A 25,407-nucleotide genomic window follows, 5' to 3' on the forward strand; every position below is an offset into this window, starting at 1 on the left:
CGCAGAGCCTTTGCACACACTATTCTCTGTGGCTAAGTTGCCTGGGTCTTTGCCAAGTCCACTTCCTCTCTTTACGCAGTTCTCTTCTCAAAGTCGGACTTACAGCCTTCTAACAACTCCATCGATAGCACTGGTTCTCAGCTTTCCTCATGCTGAGACCCTTCAATACAGTTCCTCATGTTGTGGTGAGCCCAGCCATAAAATGATTTTCACTGACATCTGATGCATGACCCCGGGCCCCCTCCCTGTCACACTGTTTCCTCATTGCAATATAATATAAACTTTATAGAGGCAAAGGTCCCTGGCTCAGAGTTAAGGTATTCAGTAAGTTCCAGGAAACAGGTAGAGTTAAGGAACTGTAGGGATCGTAACAAATACTGGAGGAAACAGACCAAAGTACCTGCCAAGAAGACACTGTCCAAGTAAGACAGAAGACGTAATGCATATTCACTCATCTAGAACATAATACAAGTGAGATAAAAACACTGCACTTGGTGATGGACCAGAAGAGCATTTCCCAAAACTCGTGAACAAACTGTATCTGCAGAAAACGCTTAAACAAAAATGGGCTTCAATTTTGAGGCACATCCTGGTTAGGCTGTTTTTGTTGTTTGAGTGAAATAAGATCTCCCGTAGTCCAGGCTGATGTTGCCCTTGAACTCTAGATCCTCCTGCCTGCACGTCTTGGGATCTGGGATTAGAGGCATGTGCTCCCATACTTGGATACTGTGGATAATCAGATGTGAAAGGAAGGAAAATCTTTTCAGACCTCCAGGCAGAAGACACAATCATGTGCAAGAAAGGAAGACCTCTAGCTGACCTTGCCCTTCCTCTAAGCAATTATGTATCAGAAAATAAAAATATCTGCACTTTTCATCAAAGGTAGCAGAACCTTAAACTATCACATCAAAGTGACTGCCACCCAGGAGTTAATGGAGACGGTGGCCAACAAGAGAGTTCAGTGGGTAAAGGCGATTGCTGCCAAGCCTGATGTCTCAGTCTGATCTCCAGGATCCACATGGTGGAGGGAAGGGAATGGACTCCTGCAAGCTGTTCTCTGACCTCCACATGTGTACCATGGCAACAGAAACACAGGCACACACACAAACACATACAAATAAAATAATGTCATAAGAAGAAAATGCAAAAGGCAAATATATATATGAATATATTATACATGCATTATAATATGTATATGTTTATATATATGGCAAAAATAGCATCTGAACATAGATGAAAACCAAATGACCAGTGAAATTAAGATTACAGAAAAGAACTAAACATAAAACATCTTGTAATCATATTTTTCATGGGGGTGATTCTAATTTTGAAATATGAAGAAAATAGTAATATTTTTTACTTTCAATATTTAGCAACTAAGGTCATTTTGGCACAGAAATATTTTCCTAAATGCTCAGCAATTTCTCTTTCAAACCCCATCCATGAATTTTTGGTCTTATTCATAACAGACACATCAAGGCTTATGCTTAATATGATAAAAAATATGTTCACATGATAAAAAATATGCATTTTAGTTGACTTTGAAAATATTCCTTTTAAAAAATAAACCATAGGGATTAGGAGATGGCTCAGTAAGCAAGAACGTTTGCTATCCAAGCAAGGGGGGATGAATTTGAATCCCCAGAACCACATAAAACTTGGCATGACCACACCCCATACCGGCTCTAACTCCTGTGTTGGTAGTTAGAGACAGGTAGATCCTGGAACTTGCTGGCCAGCCAATCTTGTCAAAATAGGTTCAGTGAGAGACCGTCTCTAAGAGCAAGGTAAAGAACAAAATAAGATACCCAAACATTTTCTTCTAAGCTCTACATGCACATGCATGGGAGCATGTACCTCAAACAGTCCAAATTGCATTTTAAACCCACAGAAAGGTATTCTTACCGTAGAAAGGTAAAGAAAAATAACACAAGGAGTTTGAATTATTCTACTTAATGAACAGTTAGATCATACTTGACTTTTAATTATCCATAGCTACAACATTGTTGTTATTAGCTGTAAGTGGTTGAATGAGAACTGCCCCCATAGGCTTATATATATATATGTGAATGCTTGATTCCCAGTTGGTGGAACTTTTTTGGGAAGGATTGGAAGGTGTGGCCTTGTTGGAGGAAGTGTGCCTGTGGAGATGGGCTTTGGGCTTTCAAAAGCCCAAGCTATTCCCAGTGTGTCTCTGTGTCTGTTAGTCAGTCTCTTAGTCTCCCTCCCCCTGCCTCCTGGTTGTGTCTCGATAATGAGTTCTGTTACTGCTCTAGCACGGTGCCTGAATGCCTCCTGCCATGCTCCCTGCCACGGTGGTCATGGAGTCTAACTCTTTGAAATTGTAAGTCACAAATAAGGACTTTGCCTTGGTCATGGTGCTTTAACACAGTGATAGACAAGTAACTAAGACAGTAATATCATGGCTTGGTTTTGAACCTTAGTGTGCCAGTTTTACTGTAGGATAGTGTTACATTCTCATTCTTATTCTCTCTCTCCCTCTCTGTCTCTCCCTCTCTCATTTTCGTTTTATAGGGACAGGGTTACTCTGTGTAGCCCTGGTTGTCCTGGAACTTGGTTTGTAGACTTGAACTCAGAGATCCACTTGCCTCTGCCTCCCAAGTGCTGGGATTAAAGGCAGCTACATTCTTAAGTGCCCGTTTATTAAGTTTATTTTTATTGAGAAAGAAAGAAAGAAAGAAAGAAAGAAAGAAAGAAAGAAAGAAAGAAAGAAAGAAAGAAAACACTCGTTAGATGGCCTTGGAAATAATTTCCTCAATTCTTACTCAATCTGAGACATCTAGAGCTAGCTGAGCACCACTTCTGGTTTCCTCCCATGTTATTGTTAGTGTGCAGTAATTCTGTAGCCAGGTGTCCTAGTTTGAGTTTCTATTGCTTTGATAAAACACCATGACCAAAAGCAAGCTGGGGGAAAAGGGTTTATTTGGCTTACACTTCCACATCATAGTTTATCACTGAAGGAAGTTGGGACAGGAACTCAAATGGGTAAGGAACCTGGAGGCAGGAGCTGATGCATGGGCCAAGGAAGGGTGCTGCTTACTGGCTTGCTTCCATATTAAACTAGAATCTCAACTCACTGGGTCCATATTAATCAACTCTGGGTCGTTTCATGTTCTTTCCACCATTATCCCTCAGCCTTAACATCCATTTCCATACATCGTCTCCAGATTTCTGCCTGAAAGCTCTTTAGTAGTACAGCACACCACCTCATGGACTACTTTCTAGCTCCTTGTTGGGGCCTGCTTGGTTTTAACTGGTTTTGGGTCTGGAGGCAACTGTTGGTGGGTACTGAGGGATAGCGGTAATGTCTTATCTGACAATTTTTTCAGAGAAACGCACTGCTGGCTTAGCAGACAAGGAAGGATTAATTTCCCTAATCAAAGTCGGAGGAGGCAGTATTTCAGGGTGGGGGAAGAAGCACGTCTGCTGAAGTTGTAGACTGCTTCCTCGGGTGAGAGAAACCCCCGGGAGTCTCAGCATGCAGAGATCTCAGACTCAATAGGACCCTCCCATACATTTCCCCCCAAGTTACAGGAGTCCACTTTTTACCAATGAACGCTCGTACTTAACAGCTGACAGCCTCCAAATGCTAGGATCTGAATTTTCACTGTAATTTGGCCAACCTTATAATGAGGGCTTTGGTTTGATTTTCTATAATGCAAGCTGTAATGGCTGCTGGAGAGAAGATTCACTTCCAGGGCACACTTATAAACCTTTAGACTGCTTCTGTGCATACAGAGCTGGCCATTTTACCCCTGGATTCACTGTCCTACAATATATTCCAAAATGCTAGAAGCTGGTTAAAAAAAATTTTTTTTAAATAACAGAGCTCATTCTTTTCCTTTGTCAGTTTATCCAGAGATGCTGGGAGCAACCAACCAGCCCCATCATTTTCCCACAAACTGTTAAAAGTTTTATGTACAGACTCACCAAATCTGTTGCCTCTCAGAACTGGTGAGTCAATTGAATACATTTGTCTCCTTAAATCTGTAAAATAGTTCACACCACGGACTTTCAGTACTGAGTTTCCAGGAGAGGCTTCAGTAATTTGTTGGCAAATTGGAAAGCCTAATCCAGATACTTAAAAAAAAAAAATTCATGGGGTTGGGGATTTAGCTCAGTGGTAGAGCACTTGGCTAGCAAGCACAAGGCCCTGGGTTTGGTCCCCAGCTCCGAAAAAAAAAATTCATCTGTATATTTCTGCCGTTCTAGTACTTCTGGTATCAAAAATCTGTATTACTCAAGGCTCTCTAGAGGAACAGAACTTCAGAATGAAACTATGTATGTGTACATGTAGAACTATGTATGTGTACATGTAGAACTATGTATGTGTACATGTAGAACTATGTATGTGTACTACATGTAGAACTATGTATGTGTACATGTAGAACTATGTATGTGTATGTGTAGAACTATGTATGTGTACGTGTAGAACGGTTTACAGGTTGTGCTCCAGCTAGGCCAACAATGGCTGTTTACCAAGGAAGGTCACAAATCCAGTAAGTGGTACTCAGGCCACAAGGCTACATGTCTCAGCTGGTCTAATGCCTGTGAAGGAACTACCTTGTGAGGAGAGCTACAGTGAGCTTCCCTTTTCCTTTATTGGCTGCCAGTAAAAAGGCGTGCCCAGATTAAAGGTAGATCTTCCCACCTCAAAGTTAGATTAGATGTGTGTGCTCCTATCTCAAGAACTGGACTAGAAGTGGGCCTTCTCACTTCCGATTATTTAATCAAGAAGAAAAACATCCCTCACAGGTGTGCCCAGCCATCTGGGTTTTATTTGATTCCAGTTGTAGTTAAGGTGGCAACCACGAACTGCCATCACACCAGGGGAGCAAGCATTCGGGCATACGGAGAAACAATCTGTATGGCAGAGTTTGGCTGAGGCTGTTCCTCCTTCAGGATTGCATTATGTCATCTGAAAGTGTTTACTTAAGCTCCTCTGGGCTGCCTCCATGGCAGCTGTGACATCACAGGGAAGTCTAAGGGTTTGGGACCTGATAACAAAGTATGTTAATGTAACGTGGATGTGGTATCCATTAAAAAAAAATCACTGTTGTATAAGAAACTTTAGAAAGGACTTTTTAAGAAGCTACTTAAAAAAAAATTACTAAGTGGGCACCATCTACTGGGAGAATGACGACCATTCGCAGCAATCAGACTGTCGGCCGCATTCCAGAAAATGTCACCATCACTCTGAGGGGCGCACAGTCACTGTGAAGGGCCCTAGAGGAGCTCTGCGGAAGGACTTCAATCACATCAATGTGGAGCTGAGTCTTCTTGGAAAGGAAAAGAAAAGGCTCCATGTTGACAAGTGGTGGGGTAACAGAAAGAACTGGCCACTGTCAGAAGCATCTGCAGTCACGTTCAGAACATGATCAAGGGTGTGACACTGGGCCTCCATTACAAGATGAGGTCTGTGGATGCTCACTTCCCCATCAACGTCGTTATTCAGGAGAATGGGTCTCTGGTTGAAATCTTAAATTTCTTGGGTGAAAAATACATCCACGGGGTTCGGATGAGGACGGGTGTTGCTTGCTCTGTCTCTCAAGCCCTGCGGGATGAATTAATCCTTGAAGGAAATGATATTGAGCTTGTTTCAAATTCAGCGGCTCTGCTTCAGCCACAACAGTTAGAAACAAGGCTATCAGGAAGGTTCTGGATGGCATCCATGTGTCTGAGAAGGGAACCGTGCAGCAGGCTGAGCAGTGAGACCTCAGTTTCCTAGCTCCAGAAACAAGATCCTGATCACAAGTACAACTTGGGCTCTTTGGGGACAATTTGGGATTGGAAAAAAAAAATTAAGTGATCTACAAAGGACTCACAAGTACACATTTTCTCACTATCTGCATGTACTTATTTTTTAAAAGAGCTATTTGTTATTTTTAATTATATGTATATGTGTGTGTGTGCATGTGCACATATATGTGCGTGCAGGTTCCACAGAGGTACCAGGTGTTCCTAGAATGGGAGTCGCATGCAACTTTCCCAGCATGGGTGCTGAGAAGCAACCTCTAGTCTTCTGGAAGAACTCTACATGCTCCTAAAAGCTGAGCCATCTCTCCAGCCCCGGGCTGTACTTATTTTAAAATGTGTATGGTATGAATGTATAGTGTTTTTGAATGTATAGTGTTTCGTAAGTATAATTATGCATTTACAAAAGTGTTTTGAATTGCCTTTAAGAGAATATGAATTATTAAAATAGCTCAACTGCTATTTTTATCTCTAAAAATGAAGCCTATTTAATCTAACACCAAAGAAAGATAAATAAGTAGATAGAAGTTTAAGGCAAACTGTAAACAATACCATGTTTTAAAGAACATGTTATTTACCTTGATAATGGTGTTGCTTTTAGTTCCCTAGATAGAGTTAAACCCATTTACCAGGTAACTGTTGACTTAGCATTTATTGTGAAAACAGAGACTCTTATACTTTCTTTTCCACCGAGAGTGGAATTCTTTTTGGCCCATTGTGTTTGAGACAGTCATATTCTGTAGTACATGCTGGTCTTGATCTCACAGTAGTCCTCCTGCCTCAGCCTCCCAAGGGGATTACAGGCAGTAAGCACCATGCCTGGCTCTTCTTGGTCTTAGAAAGGAAGCAACAGACTTCTCTTCGTTCTCAGGTAGCAGGACTGATGGCCTACAGAACTACGGCCATGCACCAAGGATTAGAGACATGGAGGACTAGAGCCATACACTAAGGACATCATCACTTTTACCTAGCCTTGTCTTTAAAGCCAAGGCTCCTCCTGCTCCAGATCTGCCCTAAGAGTGAGTGTTCCTTGGAGTTCCTAGCTAACTAGACAGCCTCCTGGCCCTCTTTGCCTCCATTTCGGAGACTGCAGAGATCCAGACTTTATACCAACCTCTCTGGGAAAGGTCCCCCCACCCCCACTCCCGCCCCCACCCCCGTCCCAATGTAAAGGATGTGTTTCTTCTCCTGGCCCTGAGGTCCATACCTCCTCACCCAAAGACAAGACTGTGTACCCCTTGACCTCAAACAGCTAACGACTTCTCTTGGGGTCTTCTCTCCAGCCCTGCTGTCTCTGGGTACATGGCGGTGGTTCTAACAGTTTCTATCTTAGCTCACAATTCTCTTACCTCCCATCTAAGTCTCCAGGATCCTGACGGCATACACAACCGACTGTTACTTCCATCGAACATCTTCCGGAGGTTTTCCCTTTCTTACAGGTTTTGAACTGATTGATGCTTGATCACAAGAACTGACTCACAAAGCAGAGTAACCCTTTGACATAGCTATGCTAAGGCGGAGAGATGGCTCAGCGATAAAGAGAACTGATTATTTTCCCAGGTCCTGAGTTCAATTCCCAGCAACCACCTGGTGGCTCACAATCATCTGTAATGGGATCTGACATCACCTTTTGGTGTGTCTGAAGACAGCTACAGTGTACTCATATACATAAAATAAATAAAATAAATCTTGAAATGCTGTGCTAAATTTTCTGTTGACTTGTAGGAGAAAAAGAACATTTTCCCCTCAAAGCATTTATGTTCATTGTAAAAGGCTAAAAAAAGTAAAAATAAACATTTCCATTCAGGTACGAATGCAAATTCCTCAGCATGATTATTCTGAATAATGAAGGCCCTCATCATCTGCCCAGCTTCCTTCTTGTCCCTTTTCAAGACCCACTCAGCACCCAGACCCACATCTATTGTGCAGGCCCCACTGTGCACTGTTCTCTTCTGGACACTTGTTTTTATTCTTAGCTGACCTAACCACCCAGGAAGTCACCATCTTTCTTTCAAGAGACACCCTAGGTGACACTACCTACGGAAAGCTGAGGAAGCTAAGAGAGCTCAGCTCACCCAACTCTTGCCAACCCCAGGCAACCTCACAATCTTTTTCACACTATATGCCTCTTGGATTTCTAAAGCAGGAGCTGGAGGAAGAGTGTGGGAATGTAAGAATTAAAACCATAAAACCCAAACAAGCAGTAACTTAAGAGTGGTGCATTTACACACGCCGGAAGAAAAGCACAGTTTTTTGTTGTGCTTTCTTGGAAGAAATTGGGTGATAAACATGAAATTTATAATCTCACCAGACCAGACTTTTGACGATAGATAAATGTCATGGACACCTTCCTGTTATAGACTATTGTGCAGGGACTTTGTCAGCATGTAGTTTTCCCTTATTTCATTCTCTCCAATACGGGAATTCTATGCTCCAGGTGTCTGGGAGAGCCCCTGGGTCTTTACTCCTCTCCTGCCTGGTTCGGTAACCTCTACTCAAAAGCCAATTAATAGTCATGACAGTCCCCAAATTCTCCATTTACTTCGGAAAAATGCTCCATTTTCACTGTTCTAAGTAGTCTCCCAACCAATGTCTTACAACATAGATTCTAAGAACCAAATCGTTTTCTTTCTGAAGACTTTAAGTTGTTGCTTCTTAATAGAGATCTTTGCTGTGATAGGGCGGACCGATCCCCGCGAAGCGTATTTCCCTGCTCTTAACTCATCTACCTATAAATAGCGCCGCTCACCGAGCTGAGTCACCAAAACCCAGAGTTTACTCAAAATAGCTCTTAAGGACTGCTGGAATCGAGTCGCTCCAGTGGTGACAGATTGACCACATACCCATACCCATCAAGCTGGGCCATGGACCAGAGCCATAGAACTGGCGCCCAAAAGGTTAGTCAGGAGAGTAAGATCCTAGTCCCTGGGATAGCGAAGTCTGGACTCAGGAACCAGCTAGTGGTCAAATTCCGCCTGGACCGAACAGAGTCCTCCCCGTCCTTTTGGAACTGGGAGCCGCGGGGGTCCTGGCACCCGGCACCGCCCTCGCCCACTGCACACAATGGGGAGCGTCGAGGGGTGGCCCCGCTGGAGCTTTAGACCATCTTCCCCCAGGACCCCCGCCGGACCCTCGGCTGTGGCCAAACCACCTGATAACCTCCAACTATTGCCCACCCTCACGAGGGTGCAGAGCCTTAAGAGCAGCAGCCTGGGGGGGAAGAAAACGGAAGTGCCACCCCCTGCACGCAGGGTGGTGACGTCACCCTACCGCCAGCCTGTAGCGGGGGTGGCTGCCCATCACGTGATCCACGCCCCTCCGAATCCCGCGCGCGCGCTCCCTCCCCCCCACCAGACTCCCACCTCTCCCGCCTCCTCTCCCCAACTTTCGCCCTCCCTGCTCCCTCACTGCTGTCAACAGAGCCAGCTCCGCCTTCCCCTTGCCTCGGCGCCCCCACCTACGGCGACGCTGCGGGCTCCCGTGCTCAGGTCTCTGCTCCTGGAGCGCGGGGTACCCCCTCTCAAACCCTGTCCCCAAATCCAGGCGCTCAGGGTGCGTGGGCCTCGGGGGTGCAGTGGCGGCGGCGACAACAGTTCTCCACTCATTCCTCCCACCGTGGATTAGGCGGACTCTGCAGGTCTGCGTTCAAAGGGGATCGAGACACGCACGGCCTCCCGGGCGCCCCCTCCTTTCACTCTGCGGCCCGCTCTGCCGGGCAGCCCTGCCGAGCTTCGTCTCCCGTAGGGAGCCACGCGCAGATCGCTTCCTGGAGCCCCTCACTCTCTTCTCTCCGTGCACGCCGGGGTTACAGCTTTTTTTTTTTTTTTTTTGGCCGTCGCTGCTCCTCGTTCTATTTCCTCCCCCCTCGCCCCCCCACCCCCGCCACGGTTTCCTTCTAAAAGTGGAGCCTGGTAGAGGGAGAAAAGAAGCCAGAGTCGAAAGGGGCGGTGCGCACTGACCTGTCAGAGACGGTGGAAGACCCCGGGTCTGGGCGAGCTCTCCAGCCAGTGGGGGCACTGGAGCGCAGGGCTCGAGCGGAGCGGCGGCTGCGCTCGGCCAGGTGTCCCCCTAGGCCGGTCTGCGCCGCCCCCTCCTTCGGCGCCGAGCTCTCCGCCCCAACATCGGGGACCAGGGAACCCCCCAGCTCGATTTTTTGTGCAGTTTCAGCAAAGCTCCGAGGAAGTTGGTCCTTTTGTTCCACTATTTATAGATTGCGTCAACATTGCGAAAAGAAGAAGGCGGAGCGGTGGCCCCTCCCCCGCCCCTCGGCCCGCTCCCAGGAGAGAAAAGCCCCAGCACACGACCTAAGTACACAGCGCGCCAGCCGCCCGCCCCCGGGCCTCCGGCTCGCCACTTCCCCCTCCCCCCTCCTGGGCCCGAGCGCTGCCAACACGTCACGTGCCCTCCCGGGAAAACCAGCTCCCCCGGGCTGTGCGCCGCCCGCCTGGTTCCGTGGCAGCGGCCTCCGCCCTGCGGCGCTCCCCAGCTTGTGGCTGGGGTCGCGGGCCCGGGTGGTGTGCATGACCTGGGTACCCACACTCTGGCCACTCGACGGGGGATCCCACGGACCCACGCCTTGCTTAGAGTGGCGCCGAACGTCCCGCTCGCTCGGGCGTCTCTACCCCCACCCACTCCGTCTTTGGGAGCGCCACCGCCCTACTTGCAGAGAGCGCGCGCGTTTGGGCCTCGCTTTGGAGCCCACGGCCTGGACAAGTCCCTCTGCCCCCTCGTGCGGCGGCACCCGCAGGCGTTGGCTTGCTAGGCCTCACTCCCCGCACTGATGGCCAACAGGCGTGAGGGGTGCGGGGGTGGCTCCTAGCCGCTTCCAGGCGGCAAAAGCGCGGGGCGCGGGAAGCGCAGGGCGGACGCTCTGGATCCGCAGGTGCAGCTAGCTTCACGCTAGCTTCCTTCTCGCTTTCCTAGTGCTTTAAGACCAGGGAATTTGCGCATCAGATCCTTGACAAGGGAACGCGATTATTGAAGACTTACTCTTCTGTTACAGGAGTGATTGGGGCAAACCTTTAGAAGTTGCCTTTAAACCCGTAGGACGAAGTGATAGGCCCCTCCAAACCCCGAAGTGAAACTGAGCGCCCTGCTGGCCTAAAGCCTAGGCGGAGGGCTCCGTGTAAACAAAAAGTGCGGTAAACACCAAAAGAAGACCTTACAATAAAGCCAAACATAAGTGGTTAGTTTAAGCGTTATTAACTTCCGTAGCTTCTGGTCCCTTTCCTAAGTGGTTGAATTAGAGCGCAGTTGTACTTTTCAGGATCAGAATATAAGTTAGCTACCAGTTCACTGGTTCAGGAAAACAGGCTGAGCTCGATGAGAACAGGAAACGCGTCGGACCTTTCCCAGCAACTGGAGAGTGGTAAACAATCTAGAAGAACTCCCCCGCCCCAAGTTCGGACCACCACACTTCAGCACGGGCCCCTAGCCCCAGTGAGGGGCATGGAAGTTGGGTAAAGGGGGGGGGGAGTTGGGTAGAGGGGTGGGTCAAAACTTGGTAGGGTTTTCTTTTCCAAGAGTTAGTTGGGGAGGAAATAGATATGCCTAGAGTTGAGAAACCTTTCCAGATTTAGGCCCGCTTTCTTTTTCTCTTTTTGTTTCTTTTTCTCTCCCTTTTTAAAGGAGAACCTAGATTCTAAAGCTTAGAACATGGCTTCCAAGTTTGCTGTGTGTGCGCTTGCTAAAAGAAGGAAGTGAGACAATATAAAGTGAACCTTTGCAGTGGTCGCTTCCTTTCTAAAGTTTGGAACTGCAGGCCTGACGGCTTCGGTCGCCCACACCTGGGGCACGCAGAGCCTAGGGTGGGAGGTCATTCTTTCTTTCCTGTCCTCTTTGCAATTTACCCAAAGGCCCTAAGCTACTGCTTTCCCATTTTTCTACCCTGTTCATTTTTTAGCATTTGGAAAACAAAGCTCTTAAAAAAAGCAGATTCGTTTCTTTCACACTTTGGTTACACCAATATCTAAAAATTATGTTTCTTTGCATTTAGTAAACTAGTCAGGGCCTGCTGATCCTTCCCACCCCCGCAAGGGTTAGCGTTTGTCAAAGCATGGTCATGGTTGCCTTACCCCGTCCCTTGACTTAAGGCTCAGTGTCTCAGCTATTTTGTCAAGACACCGGCTCCCCTCACCCCCTACTTTGTTCTTTCACGGTCTTCCTAGCCACGGAGGGGAGAGAAGGAAAGCAAAACGAAACCACTCTAGGCGAGTCAGTAAGAGCCACTTCCCTGGGGCAGCTGGGGCAGACCAAAGTGTAGGGTCGCGAAAATTGGCAGAGATGGGGTGGGGTGGGGGGAGCTGTTGCTGGAGGAAACCCAGGAGTTGCCAGGATCTGTCCTAGGTTGCGAGGGTTCCCCCCTCCCCCATCTCCGGAAAAGCGAACGTGGATAGCAGCAGTACACCATTCTTGCGTGGAAAGTTTGGTCTGGGCTTCGAAGTTGAAGACTATTTGGGACCCTGCGGAAGTAAAGGAGTGTGACATTGGAGTGAGTTTGGCTTCTACAGGCAGATTTTTTAGCAGAGTCTCCGGCAGGAGCGCAGGCGAGGGCACGCAAAGGCCTCTTGGGACTCGAGGCCCCGCTGAAACTGGATAAGCATCCCGCCCACACGCAACTACCAAAGGTCTACACAATTTAAAAGACTTCACGAAACTAGTTGCATCCCTCTTCCCTCAGAGGAGTAGCCTCTGTAGTCAGAAAGGCGGCCTCAGGCAGGTTTCAAAGAGGCGGGAGGGCAGACTTAGAGACTGCAGAATTTAGCAGTTAAGCGAAGGCATCCTCGCACAGTGAAACACAACTGGTGCGCTCAGGAATGGCAGCTGGTGTCAACGTGGTCAGCTAAAATGTGTCCTCACTTCCCCTTCTTCCCCCACGGAGAAACAACTACGTCGTGAAACAGCGTACACCCTCACCCCACCCCCATACTTTCCGTACCGCACACTTTATTCTGTTTAGTAACACCTTTGTTGCAGCAGTCTCTGTAGGTCTGGGCCAGGGTGAGAAAGACCTACAGAGTCTCGGGGAATTTGCTGGAAGCGGTTTACTGGAGTGCTCGCTCTGCTCTCCCACACCTGACTAAGGACTTAGCTAGCTGACAGCCATTACCCTTCCAGCAGCTCAGAGGCTGTTTTGCACGGAGGTCATTCGCTCTGTAAAACCTGAGAGTAGGAGTTCTGTACTCATCTGCATTGTTCAGATTCGGCCTCGCCAATAATTTATTTAACCACAGGACTCAAGAAACGGCCTTGCCTTTTAGAGCCGCGGAGTGGAGTTCTTTTGGTCGAACGTTGGAAAGGCAGAGTTGATTTCCTGGCACTGTTTTGTCATTCCAAAATGTGTTGTTTCTTTCTTTTCTTTTCTTTTTTTTCTTTTCTTTCTTTTTTTTTTTTCTTTGAGCTGGGGACCGAACCCAGGGCCTTGCGCTTGCTAGGCAAGCGCCCTACCACTGAGCTAAATCCCCAACCCGAATGTGTTGTTTCTTAATTCTACCCCCAGGACCACATTAGTAAAGATCAGAAAGCCCTAACTGTGAAAAGGAAGGCCCACGCTACCCTTTCTTCCCTCTCCATGGGCGAGGCAAACTACCTATGAAATAGACTCTTACGCTCTGGTTTTACCTCTCCCCCATTTCTTAAAGATATTAAATTATTCAGCACAAAAGCTAGTTTTGACTCAAGAGATTCTAAAAAGGTCTGCGTTTACCGAGTTCGCCCTTTGGTCTTATTATATGGTTACTTTTCTCTGTTGCAAATGCCATATATTCGTGGGGGTGTTGCTGCTAAATTGGGCATCTGTGATTGTGAAGTTGATCTTCCCCTCTATTCCTTCTAAATAAAAAGCATGCGCTTTCAAAAAATTGCACACTCTATGTTTTTTAGTAAAAAAAAAAAAACCCAAACAAACCCCATGCATTCATAGCTAATGCTTTGCCTGAGCTAAAATTAAGACTTAAACGCTCAAACTGCTGTCCCTTTGGGCAGTCCTTAGAGCCATCGAAACCCCTGTCCTTTGCGCTTGCCACTGAAACCCGCGTCAGACACTTCGATGTGGAGTCCAGTTTGGAAATAAATCCACGCCTCTCGAGGTGAAATGGGAGCATACCCAAGCGATGCATCTGGCTTTAGAGTTTATGAGGAATATGGTCTGGAAAAGGGAACGCCTGTTTTAGCCGGCTGCATGCCCTGCTAAAGTCCTCCTGGAATTCCTCCTGCAAACAGCACGCCTGGCCTCGACCCACAGGGCCTCAGGCGACCTCTGGTCGCGGAGCTTTTGAGTTAACCCTCCAGCAGCGAGCTCTCCTCGGTCTCAGCCGGGGTCGCTAAGCTGCTGCTGACTTCAACCGAAGGGTAAAGTTTAAGGTTGTAGATCAGACGTCCTGGAGCGGGCTGGAGAAAGGGAGATGAGACTGCCTCTGCGGTTAGCACCTAAAAACCTAGGACACCGCGCTCGCTGCGAGGCGAAGAAAACTCCCTTGGGGGAAGCACTAGTGTACCCAAGACTTTGCCAAACTCTCCACAAGGCCCGGGGTAGCGTTCCACCCCCGCCCACCACCGGGTTCTTTCGCAATCCAGCCGGCTTCTGGCGAGGGTTCGGCGTGGGCTAGGGGCTAGAAAGAGGCAGGAGCCGAAGTCGCCGTTTCCCGCCCGCCCAGCCCAGGAAACCTTGAAGCGGTTAAAAAAGGCGCGACGCAGTGGGGTGTGGGGACGGTGACACGGTTCACTCGGTGTCCGGGTAGGGTCCGGGGGTGGTGCGGGTGGGCTAAGCAGGGAGCAAGCGGAGGCTGCAGGTCAGAGTGCCTGCTCCTGGGGGTTGGGGGGTGATTCCAAAGAAAACGAGGGTGAGAAAAGAATGGAGCCCGCAGTAGGGAGCCCCTGGACACAGTTATGTCCGGGGAGTGCCGGTGCACTGACTCGCTACGAGGGAAGAGGCTCCCCTGTGGGCTTCTCCCTGAGCGGGGCTGGACCGGTGCCGAGCGCGGGGCACCGAGGTCGCCAAGTAGCCTTCAAAGCCGGCGGAGGCGGGTCGCCATTCAAGGCTGGGGAGAGGGAGGCTCATCGAAAGTAGCACCCCTCGGCTTGCATTCCTGGGACCCTCCAAGAAGGAAGGGAGCCTCGGCAACCAGAACAAGCCGGGCTGAATCACCCAGAGTTTCCCAAGTTTGTAAAGTGAAAATCCTCACAGAACTACGCCCATTTCCCCTTCTCGAAGAAAACCAAAGCAAGCCTAAAGCCAGGCCTCCGAGGGCATCTGAACTTTGTGTCCCCACCCCGCCTGCTCCGGCGTGATCTGCGGGACGCTACTCCTCAGGCTGCCAGGCGTGGGGTGCGCTGGGTGCAAGGCTGGTCAACTCCAGAGAATCACAGCAGGAAATGCTTCGCCTGGCTTTCGATCACCCAGTCGAAACATTTGGTTGTATCTCGAAATAACTTTTTTGATAGTCTGGAAAAACAAACAAAAACCCAGCCCAAATAGAATAACAGACTTGTATCAGGCAACCATTTATCCCCATTATAGTGAGACTTTCCCCCACCCCATGAATTGAAAGAACTAAAAATTTGAAGATTTGCCTGCTTCCTACAGCTCTTGGATGCTGTTTCTCGTTTCCACCTGATTCTCTCCTCTCCCCCTCCCCTTTCTCCACTATCACTTTCTGTCTTATTTTTCTTTTTCAGATACTTGCTTCAATCATATCTCCTACGACAACGCGTAGCCCTCCCACCTTAGGCAACCTCTATGACTCAGTTTACAAGTTTATAAACCCTCGCAAAACAACCCGGGTTTGGTTCTTTTCAATGCACAACCACGGATAATTGTGCATTGTTTGTGTGTGAGCAGGGTTCTCTCTCTCTCTCTCTCTCTCTCTCTCTCTCTCTCTCTCTCTCCTCTCCCTCTCTCTCTCTCTCTCTCTCTCTCTCTCTCTTTCTCCCTCCCTCCCTCCCTCCCTCCTCCCCTCCCTCCCTTCCCCCCCCCCCAACAACGACGCGTTCCCAATTACAAGCTCCGGCTCCTTCCCAAAACTGAGAGGGCTTTATTTTTACAGGAACTTAAAGAGTTAGGAGAAAATCACCACGTGCTAAGCCACAACTACGCTTTTTTAAAAAGACAAATATGAATACTAAACGGTGTAATCCGTTTTTGAAAAAAAACTTAAATATTACTAAGTATGGATCTCCTCATTTTCTTTGGCTGTTTTTCACTTCCAATAAGGAAGTATTAAAAACGAAATTCTTGCGAATAAAATAAAATTATGCGAGCTGTACCCCTTAGTTTGGAGGGAGAAGATGAAAATTTCAGGTTTTTTTTTAAAAAAATATCTTTTATGGATAGGTAGTTATTAATGTGAAATAAAATGTTTTAGCCAGTCCTATTTGGTGCCTGCACGTAGTAGGTGCTTACTGAGCATTTAGTCTCTTTACCTCCTTTCGCTTCTTCCTTCCCTTCAAAATGTTGGCAGAAGATACAGACTTCCCAGTGTCTGAGGAAATTACATTAAGCTTTGCTTCTGGTTAAGGCAATCTCCGCTCACATAAAAACCTCACAAAATTTACCCAGGAACTTTAATAAGATATTAAAACTTAACGGAAATGGCTAGGCAGAATAAGAGTACTGTGATTACATATATATATATATAAATCTGAAACACATTAAATTAATTCAATTTTTTCAGCGACAGTAATAGTAACTATTACCCTTTGATTCCCTTTACCAGTTTCTTTAGTAAGAACGAAATTTGTGGGTTGTTACTCATTTCTAGCATCTCTGGTGAAGCGGCCTCAGCCCACTGCTGACCTATCTTGACCTTGTATCTGTCAGAGCGCAATTTGTATTTTTAAGCAATTTGGCTGCTTTTCTTTTTGATAGAGGTTTAAGTGCAATTTTAAAAGCATAAAATCGGAAACGGGAGAAAGCGTTTAACACCCACAAGCGGGGAAAACCCATCTATGCCCCTCTCCTGTCCTGCATGTGGAGACCCTGGAGGCTGAGAGCTGGCAGCAACTACTTTGTGACATTGCTCAGGGTCACCTAGTCTTGAATTGTTTTCTTTGTGGCCCTTTCACGGGCAGTGAACAGACAGAAAGTGAATTTCCTAGCAACTTTGCACTGCTCTCTAAATAGCAGAGGATTAACACAGTTCTCTCTCTCTCTCTCTCTCTCTCTCTCTCTCTCTCTCTCTCTCTCTCTCTCTCTCTCTCTCTCATTTAATACAAACCACTGGGCAGGTATAGGGTATAGCAGGTGACCTCTTCTTGCAACAGGTCTCAGTCCCCTGGATCCAGGCTATTCACTCGGGAAAGAAGAATCTCACCTAATCAGTGTGGAACTCTTTCAGAGGTGCGTTCTTGAACTCAGCGCATTTGTCTGCAACACTACACCGAAATTCAAGCGTCGTGCATGATAAAAATTTGGTGTCAATGTTTGCACACACGCGCCCTTACGAAATCTCTTCACATATAGAGGGGGCGCATTTGCAACCCCAGGACCATCTCTTTTGAGGGGTTCGCTAGTTCTAGAAAAGTATACCACACATCAATTTTCTGCACTTATCTCCGGTCTCTTTTCCAATGGTCTGCAATCCTGAGGCTCGACTGTGACTTCTCCGGAATCCCGCGCCGGGTTCCTACTTTCGCGGAGCCGTGAGCGCGGTGCGGAGGAGGTCATGGGAAGTTCAGAGCAGCAAGTCTGCTTCGGAATTGGAAAAAACCGAAACGTTTGAGTCATTCTGGGAGCTGTGGTTTGGGGCTCAGGCCGGAGCCCCGTCAAAGTCCTACTTGCGGGAGAACTGTGGATCCCCGTGCCTTGTTCAAACTGGACGCAGCGCAGGGAGGGCCAGAACACGATTACTTGCGGTCACTTGGGGTTCTCGCGTCAGCGTGACCACGATATATTCTTATTTTTGAGAACTGAGATTTGAGCTCGGCCCTGGACTCCCCCGCAGCCCCGCAGCAGCACGGATTGTCTTCGTAGAGCTTTCCCATCTGAGTACGTGAGGGTTCAACCCGGTCGCGTCTGCCGGGACTGATTGTGTCCTTACCTCTCTGTTTGGCCCCTTGGGTACTCCGCAGCCATGCAGGTATCCGGACGGAGCCAGGGAGAATGAAGAAGCGGCAGAAGAGAAACCCACGCGGGCTCCCACGCAGCGGCGAAGCCGCAGGTATTTGAGCGGCTTGGCCCGAGAGCGAGGGGCTCACAGGGGAAACTGCTTCTCAAACTTCAGAGCTCTAACAATTCTGGTAGGGAGAAGGGAAGGAAAGAACTCTTTTCTCTGTATCCTGCCAGTATTGGCCAGTCAGCAGAAGCACTCAAAGTGAGGGTCAGAAGCCCTGGAGCCCACTGGGAGAAGGCAACCTTGCCTGACTCATGGTTGCTAGACAAGGTTGTTCAGAGGCCTAGGCCTTCCAGGCACTGGAGAAGGTCTTGCCTAAGATCCCTTAGGGTTTACCCCAAGAGGGCTGAAGGGAAGCCTCAGACACCAGACTAAATTTAGGTAGAGAATTCACATGGGTCTTTCCAGGGCCCATTCACCTCTGGGCAGACCTTAGCTCCTGCTTCCTCTTTGACCCGAGTTTTCCAAATTTGCAATCAGTGAGTGAACTTAAGGCCCACTGCCTTCTGAGAAGCCGGAGTTTGGGGCTGTCCAAGAACGTTTGAAATTTTGTTCTCTCCTTCTAGTGAGGACTGGGTACAGACCTATATCCCCTGATAAATACATGAAGGCACCGTCTCCTTTATTGGGAGAGAGGGTGTTGATCACACTGCTGGGTCACCGGGAGAGGTTTTGCCTGTGCTGGGCAAGTGGGCTTCCCTGTGGTAAGAGACCTCTGTGGCCCCCTTGGGAGGGAGTCCCCTGTGATCCTAGCAAGCATGAAAGTATCCATCAGACAGGACTGCGCCCCCCACCCCCGCCCCCGACCCCTTGTGTGCGCATGTGTAGGGAGGAATGGGACATCTGGGTAGCTCTTGCCCAGTGAGCCCATCTAGAGGTAGAGAGCCTTACAGGACCAGAGCTGCGACCAGTGCACATTCTCCTGGCTGGAAATATTGTGTTTAAGCTTCTTTCCTGTTTACTCTCTATTTATCTCTTGTCGGGAGAAGGTAATCCAGCTAACAATTATGTTGTCTATTTAGTAGCTATTGCATGTGAAACTCAGGCTTGGGAGAGTGAACAAGATAGCTCTTGTCCCCACAGAGTTCACGATCCAGATTCTTGTTTTCTGTGGAGAAACGAGGAAGAGAAGCTATAATGGGGGACCGATGGGCATGACCAAGGTGAAGTGAGGATGGCTAGTTACAAGTTGGTATCCTTGGAATACAAAGAGCAGAGGAACAGTGTGGGGAGCACAGTGGAGATACAGGAAGGGATTAGCCTGGAATCTCCCCACTATCACAGGAAGTAAAGCATGTGGGGCTACAGCATTGCACTGTACCCAGTGCTCTATCTTCTAATACTGTAATAAACACTGTGACCAAAAGCAGCCTGGGAAGGAAAGGGTTTATTTCATCTTCTAACACTGAAGTCATAGTACATCACAGGTAGGAACTGGTACAGAGGAGTGCTGCTGACTAGCTTGCTCCCCTTGTCTTGTTCAGCCTGCTTTCAGATAGAACCCAGGCCCACCTAACCAAGAGCAGCACCGGCTTCAAAGAGTTGGGCCCTCCATGTTAGTTATCAAGCAAACAAATACCCTACAGCCTTGCATTGCCTATGTTTTTCTCAATTGCGATTCCCTCTTTCCAGATAATGTCTAGGTTTGTGTCAAAAGGACAAAAATATTTGCTGGTGGGAGTGTGAGGAAGGCAGCTGGTCACCTTTCAGCAGGAAAAAAAAAAGATAGTGCACAGGAAGTGGGGGCGAGCTACTAAACCTCAAGGCTGGCTTCAGTGACTCACTTCCTCCAGGGAGTCTCTTCCTCCAGGTTCAACAGCCTTCCAAAGTATAGCCACAAAATGGAGGACCAAGGGTCCCCCAAATGCATGAGCATGTAGGTATAGTATGGGTATATGTCAAACACAACATGTTCAAAACAAAACAAACAACAAGACAAGAGGCCACCAAACCAAACGACCTCCACCTTCACGGTCCCTTACAGTGTTAAAAGGATGCCCTGACATTCTCCTGCAAAGATGGACAAGAGTCTAAGCACACGAAAAAGTAGGGAATTAACCCTGATGTGGGCGAATCTGAGGGCAAGTCTTCAGAATAGCTATTGATGACGTAGGTGACAGCATATTGTAAAATGGGCTGAAACAGGTGTCCACAGTCTTTTTAGATCTATAAACATACTGAGCTGTATTTGTCCAGGTTTGTATTGCTTTCCTGTTCCTCAAACCCAGAAGACATCAAGGTGACTTGTTAAAACTATGCAATTCATGCCAGGCAGTGGTGGCCCTCCCCTTTAATCCCAGCACTTGGGAAGCAGAGGCAGGAGGATCTCTGAGTTTGAGGCCAGACTGGTCTACAGAGCTAGTTCCAGGACAGTCAGCACTACACACAGAAACCCTGTCTTGAAAAACACAGACAAAAATCCAAACTGTACAATTCACTTCACTCCTCTAGAGGCAAATTTACTGGGGGTGGAGCCTGGATTTTCCATTAAAAAACAAACAAACAAACAAAAAAACCCAAACAAGGCCCTAAATCTTGTGTATCTTGGAGACCGGAGGCTGGAGGCCAGCAGAGCATCAGGTCCCCTGGATCCGATGTTATAAACAGTGTGAGCTGCTCAACATGAGTGCTGGGAACAGAGCTCAGCTTGGGTCCTCTGCACAGGCAATGTGCACTCTTAATTGCTCAGCCATTTTTCCAGATCCTTCAAATGAAACTTTGACCCAAAGGCTAGTGAGTCAAGAACAGCTATGGCTGAAGGCGACTGTAAGGAAGAATGAGGTGCTATCTTTGGACTATGAGAGACCAGCCCTTCCTTCTTTGTATTGCAGACCTGGCACCATGACACTACACAAGAGGTATGTAGCGTTTAACAACTGAACAGATGAGCTAACAGAATACCATCATTTTGAATCCAGTTGTAATCAAGGAACGAAACACCAACACTTTCATCAGTTTAAATCAAAGGCAGGATAATCCCCCTGGGTGTTCATTTTTACTAACAAATTCTTGGACCACACACACTCTAATTCACTTAAGCCGAAACTTAGGAGACACTTGGTTCTTATGGTCTAATTTTCTGTAACAGTTTGCCATTGCTAACTCAGGAAAAGGACTCAGTGATGAAGCCAGAAAACGTGTCGAAGTTCAGGCCCTTTTGGGTGCAGGGAGGCAGTCAGGTTGCATTTGCATGGCAAAATAGAAGAAACCATTTCTCTGCAAGAATAACACATGTGGTTGATTTTTTTTTTAAAATTAGTTCATTTTTCACCTGCTTATACAAATATATTTTCATTGTAAAAAAGTTTGAAAACTACAGAAAGTCATAAAAAAGGAAATAAAATTTACTTTTGCCTTAAATTTTTGTTTCTATTCATGGGTATGTCAGTATGAGTAGATGCACAGATGCTCAAGGTAGCAAAAAAAGGGAGCTGGGTCCCATGGTACAGGATCCTGGTTCACCTCAGAGCAGTGAGCACTCTTACACCGAACCAGCTCTCTTGTCCCCAAGTTTGCTTCTATTTCCATCCACCTAGACCGGCCGGTTCGTAACCTTCCTAATGCTGTGGCTTTTAATACAGTTCCTCACGGTGTGCTGACTCCCAGTCAAAAGTCCATTTTCACTGCTACGTCATAACTGCAATCTTGCTACTGTTATGAATCATAATATATGATATGTGACCCCCAAAGGGGTTTCCACCCACAGGTTGAAAACCACTGACCTAGAGGTAATGCTGTTATGGATTTATTGATGCCAACCCCCCCTCCACCCCCCGTGGTGGATCAAACTCAGGGCTGCCTGCAGGCTAGGCACCCTCTTCTCATTTATACCTTACAATGAAGTATGAGCAAATATACCATCTGAATGTGCTCTTAACTTTTATAGCTTTGATATAACTTACATCATTAAATATTGCTCAATAACATGTCTTTAACAAAATTTACATGCCATAGTCTAAGAAAGAAGACACCACGTTTTATTTATTTATTTTGAGACAGAGTTTCACTTATGTGGCCCTGATGGCTTAGAACTTGCTACGTAGTCCAGGGTGGTCTTGAACTCACAGAGTGTTAGAATTAAAAGCATATGTGACACAATATTTGTGTATATGTGTATATCATATTCATATATAGTATATATGTGTGTGAATGTGAGTGTGTGCATATATATATGTATGTATGTGTGTGAGAGAACAAATATATATATATATATATATATATATATATATATACACACACACACACAATACTTGGCCTAATAAAATTCTTATTGGGGTACTTTCCAGTCTTTTTCTATCATGGACAAAGCTGCCCTGGGTAAATATCCTTTATTTGCTGTGTGTGTCTTTGAGTACTATGGCAGGCATACTTTTTCTGGCCTTGAATCCATGGGGTCAAATTGCCTTCAGGAATGGCTGCACCAAGGTAGACCGTGCAGACCATGTACATTGAATTTCCTTCCTCACTCCCACTTCTATCGCTGCCTGCCCCCTGCCCTCCCCATGCCCAAGCTTTGGGAATAGAGCTGAGGTTTAAAAGGCCCAGTGTAACTGTCTTCCAGAATTTACAGTTGAAAGTCCATCTCAGTATTTTGTTTTTCTTACAAAGCAGTGAGGTCTAGGGAAGGCTGGTTGGCCTACCATGCTGGCAGAGCTGCTGGAAAGCCTCCGTGAGCTCGGGGACTCAGCCTCTACTCCAATGGGAAGTAACCCCAGCTCTTCACCAATATCACTGTAACCTCTCCTGCCCCTGAGCTGGTTGGCTGCCTCTGGCTGTCAGTTGCGAGGGACCTTTCTAGACGTTTGATTTATTCGTGTGCAGGATGAAAGTATTCACTTTGCCGTCCTTGTGATGTGAGTCACGTGAGAGTAAGGATCCAGTAAAGAGTGGTGAGTAGCTTCTATCTAAATCACACTGCTGTGATTCCCAGCATTCGTAGCTGGAAACAGTTATTTCTCCAGGTCCCTCTCAGTTTCATCAGGACTAGAAATTTGGTTTTTATGTGATGACAAGAAGTGAGCGCACAAGTGAGAAGTGGGGAATTTGGGGAATCTTGAGCAAGAACCTCACATGTTACTGATTTCATCAGGTATAAACACAGGGACACACATTCACACTCTCCCCAGTTAAAGAAAGAATGCTGACTTTTCTTTCTTTGCTTACAAAACTGAAAACCTGGCACAATCTTTAACTTGTAGCTTGACAGTATTGCAAATTATAGGCAAGAAAAGCCAAATTGGGTGAAAATTAAAGGCCTCTCCCCACCCACCCCCAGTTGTAGGGAAAACTGTGCCATTTATACATATTTCTGTTGTTTCTGCCTGATTTCTGACTGGATTCACCGGGACCGTCAGGGTTGGTTAGAGCTTCCTGGAGAAGGCGTGTGGTGGCCAGGGCCATTATGGAACTCTTTGGTCATTGTTGCTGTGCTGTCAATAGTAATGAATGCTGGTTTAATTGTTTTGAAATATTGACCAGAGTAATACGCAATGTGGCTTTATCTGAACTTCTCGTGCCCACCTTAATCATGAATACACAAGCAGACTCACAGCTTGGGAGCTCAGTGCCAGATATGTTTACAGATCCGGGTTTGGTTTTGTTCCCTATGGGTTTCTCGAACATTCGTGGTGCCTGGGATGGAGTGTGAACTCGATTACTGTGAGGGTTCATGAAGTAATGAAAAGTTTCTTTTCTATTTATTTATTTTTAGTTGACGTGGGGTCTCATGTAGTTCTGGGCAGCACCAGCTCGTTGGGCAGCTGAGGCTAAGCCTGACTTTCTGGTCTTCCTGCCTCTTAAGTGCTGGGATTATGAGCATGTTCTACCACATTTGGCTGCTCTTCCCTTGTAAAACAGTCAGACAGCAGAACGACCATTTGAGAATTTATCAATACTCTTATTCCCAGAACCACCCATTTCTTGAATATATATTTTACTTATTTTTACAATGGGGCTCTGCATTTTCACTCTGTGCTTTTCCCTGTTAGCAGGTTTTAGGCTTGTGGTCCTATGGTTCCCGGTTGGTTGGCACTTAAGAATTCGGGTGAGGCCGTATTCCCAATGCTGTGGTGGGGCTGGGGCATGTGGACCGGGCTGTTTAGTTTTGGGTTAGCAGCGTGGCTTCCGTGTCTTATTGTGTAGCCTCATTCTTACAAATTAACCACGTGACAAAAGAATAGCCACTAGTGTCTCTTTCGAAAAGCAATTAAGCAACACTATTTGCTCAATACTTGAATTAAGCAAAACTGTCTTTGTCTTTCTCCTTTTAAGAGTTTCAGGGCTCATGAGGCTCTCCCCTCTCCCTCTTTGTCTTCCTCCCCATGATGGGACTTAAGTGGGGAAAAATATGAGGGTGGCGGCAGCTCAGTAGGTCAGACATGTCCAAGACGGTCAGCGCGGCTGCGCCTCTGCCTCTTTTTTTTTTTCTTTTTTCTGTTTTGCTTGTTATAGTTGCAGTAAGCAAAACAGATGTGGCTTTAAATGCTCAGAACAGAACTGTTTTTCCCAAATGAAACTGTGTTTTTACATGTGATTTGCCAGTTTATTGCTGGCTAAAATATGAGCTAGGTTGATCGGTGAGGAATCGAAACAGAACTGAATCTAGTTGATTTTTTTAGCAGGCATCTTATGATATTGTGGCTGCTATGAACGTCGGTCGATGGGTTATAAATAACAGTGGTTGGGGCTGGAGAGATGGCCCGGCAGTTAGGAGTGTGCACTTCTCCAGCTCCACTCTGGAGCTCAGTCCCCAGCCCGAAGCCCAGGGCTTCCGATGCCTCTGGCCTCTGAGGTCAGGCACCTCACCCGTGCGCAGACATGCACACATACACACAATTAAAGGATACTAAAAGTAGACCTTAAAAAGAAATCACAGTTGCTGTTATGCAGCTCTGGAAGGGGAGAGAATGGAGGCTTGTGCACAAGTGCAAATCTACTGGCATGAGCTGTGTCCTCTGTTGAAATAAAATCAGCTGTCAGTGTGGATGTGTTACCCAACACGCTGAGTCCTGGCTTGCTGGACTGGCTCGGTTACTGTTTGAAGCTCACTTGATTGTGATTTATGGCTCATTTTCCTCTGTATTTATTTACTCTTTGCTTGCTAAATAAACGAAGGTGTATGTTGTACTTTTGCCCCCTCCCACTTCAAACTTAGGAATACTGTGAAATGAAGCCATGACATTTGACTGTAAAATATAAATTTGTGTGCCATTATTTGGGCTCTGTGCTTGGTATCTCTTTCTCAGTCTTGGAGTATTTTTGCACTATTGGGGATGGAGCCCAGGGCTTCATGCATGGTAAGTAAATGCTCTACCACTCTGCCAGCCTAGGCATCGTCTCCTGGTCCAGACATAATTACCTCATCTTTGAACCTGATCAAATCAACACTCGGGATGAAGACAGGCCCTCATTTCCTGAAATGTCAAGTTGCCTGATGCCTGATGTGGATGAATACTTAGCAGGCTGTCGTTCTGCGTTGGTCAGTGACCACTCAGGACTCACCCAGGAGGTAATGCCCTGTGAAGAG

At 47.1% G+C, this 25,407-nt stretch overlaps 2 long non-coding RNA genes and 1 pseudogene across 5 annotated transcripts in view; 1 reads left to right on the plus strand and 2 right to left on the minus strand.

The window, feature by feature from the left end:
• Positions 1-9,951, minus strand: part of LOC148000985 (uncharacterized) — a 67,858-nt gene extending 57,907 nt beyond the window's left edge. For all 3 annotated transcript variants that reach the window (XR_015638844.1, XR_015638843.1, XR_015638845.1), the window contains exon 1: positions 9,735-9,951. This is a non-coding gene — a long non-coding RNA (uncharacterized LOC148000985). The remainder of the gene's footprint in view (positions 1-9,734) is intronic.
• On the plus strand, positions 1,181-7,461 carry LOC148000987 (large ribosomal subunit protein uL6 pseudogene; annotated as a pseudogene). The gene has a single exon (XR_015638841.1). The product of XR_015638841.1 is annotated as a large ribosomal subunit protein uL6 pseudogene (transcript).
• A 3,020-nt stretch (positions 9,952-12,971) lies between the features above and the next one.
• LOC148000988 (uncharacterized) lies at positions 12,972-18,183 on the minus strand. Its single transcript, XR_015638848.1, has 3 exons — positions 17,811-18,183; positions 17,085-17,458; positions 12,972-15,217 (listed from the first exon to the last, which is right to left on the minus strand). It is a non-coding gene; the product is annotated as an uncharacterized LOC148000988 (long non-coding RNA).
• Between the last annotated feature and the right edge of the window lie 7,224 nt (positions 18,184-25,407).

This window comes from Rattus norvegicus, chromosome 15 (genome assembly GCF_021556685.1).
Source record: "Rattus norvegicus strain SHRSP/BbbUtx chromosome 15, alternate assembly SHRSP_T2T, whole genome shotgun sequence".
Classification (NCBI taxonomy): domain Eukaryota; kingdom Metazoa; phylum Chordata; class Mammalia; order Rodentia; family Muridae; genus Rattus; species Rattus norvegicus.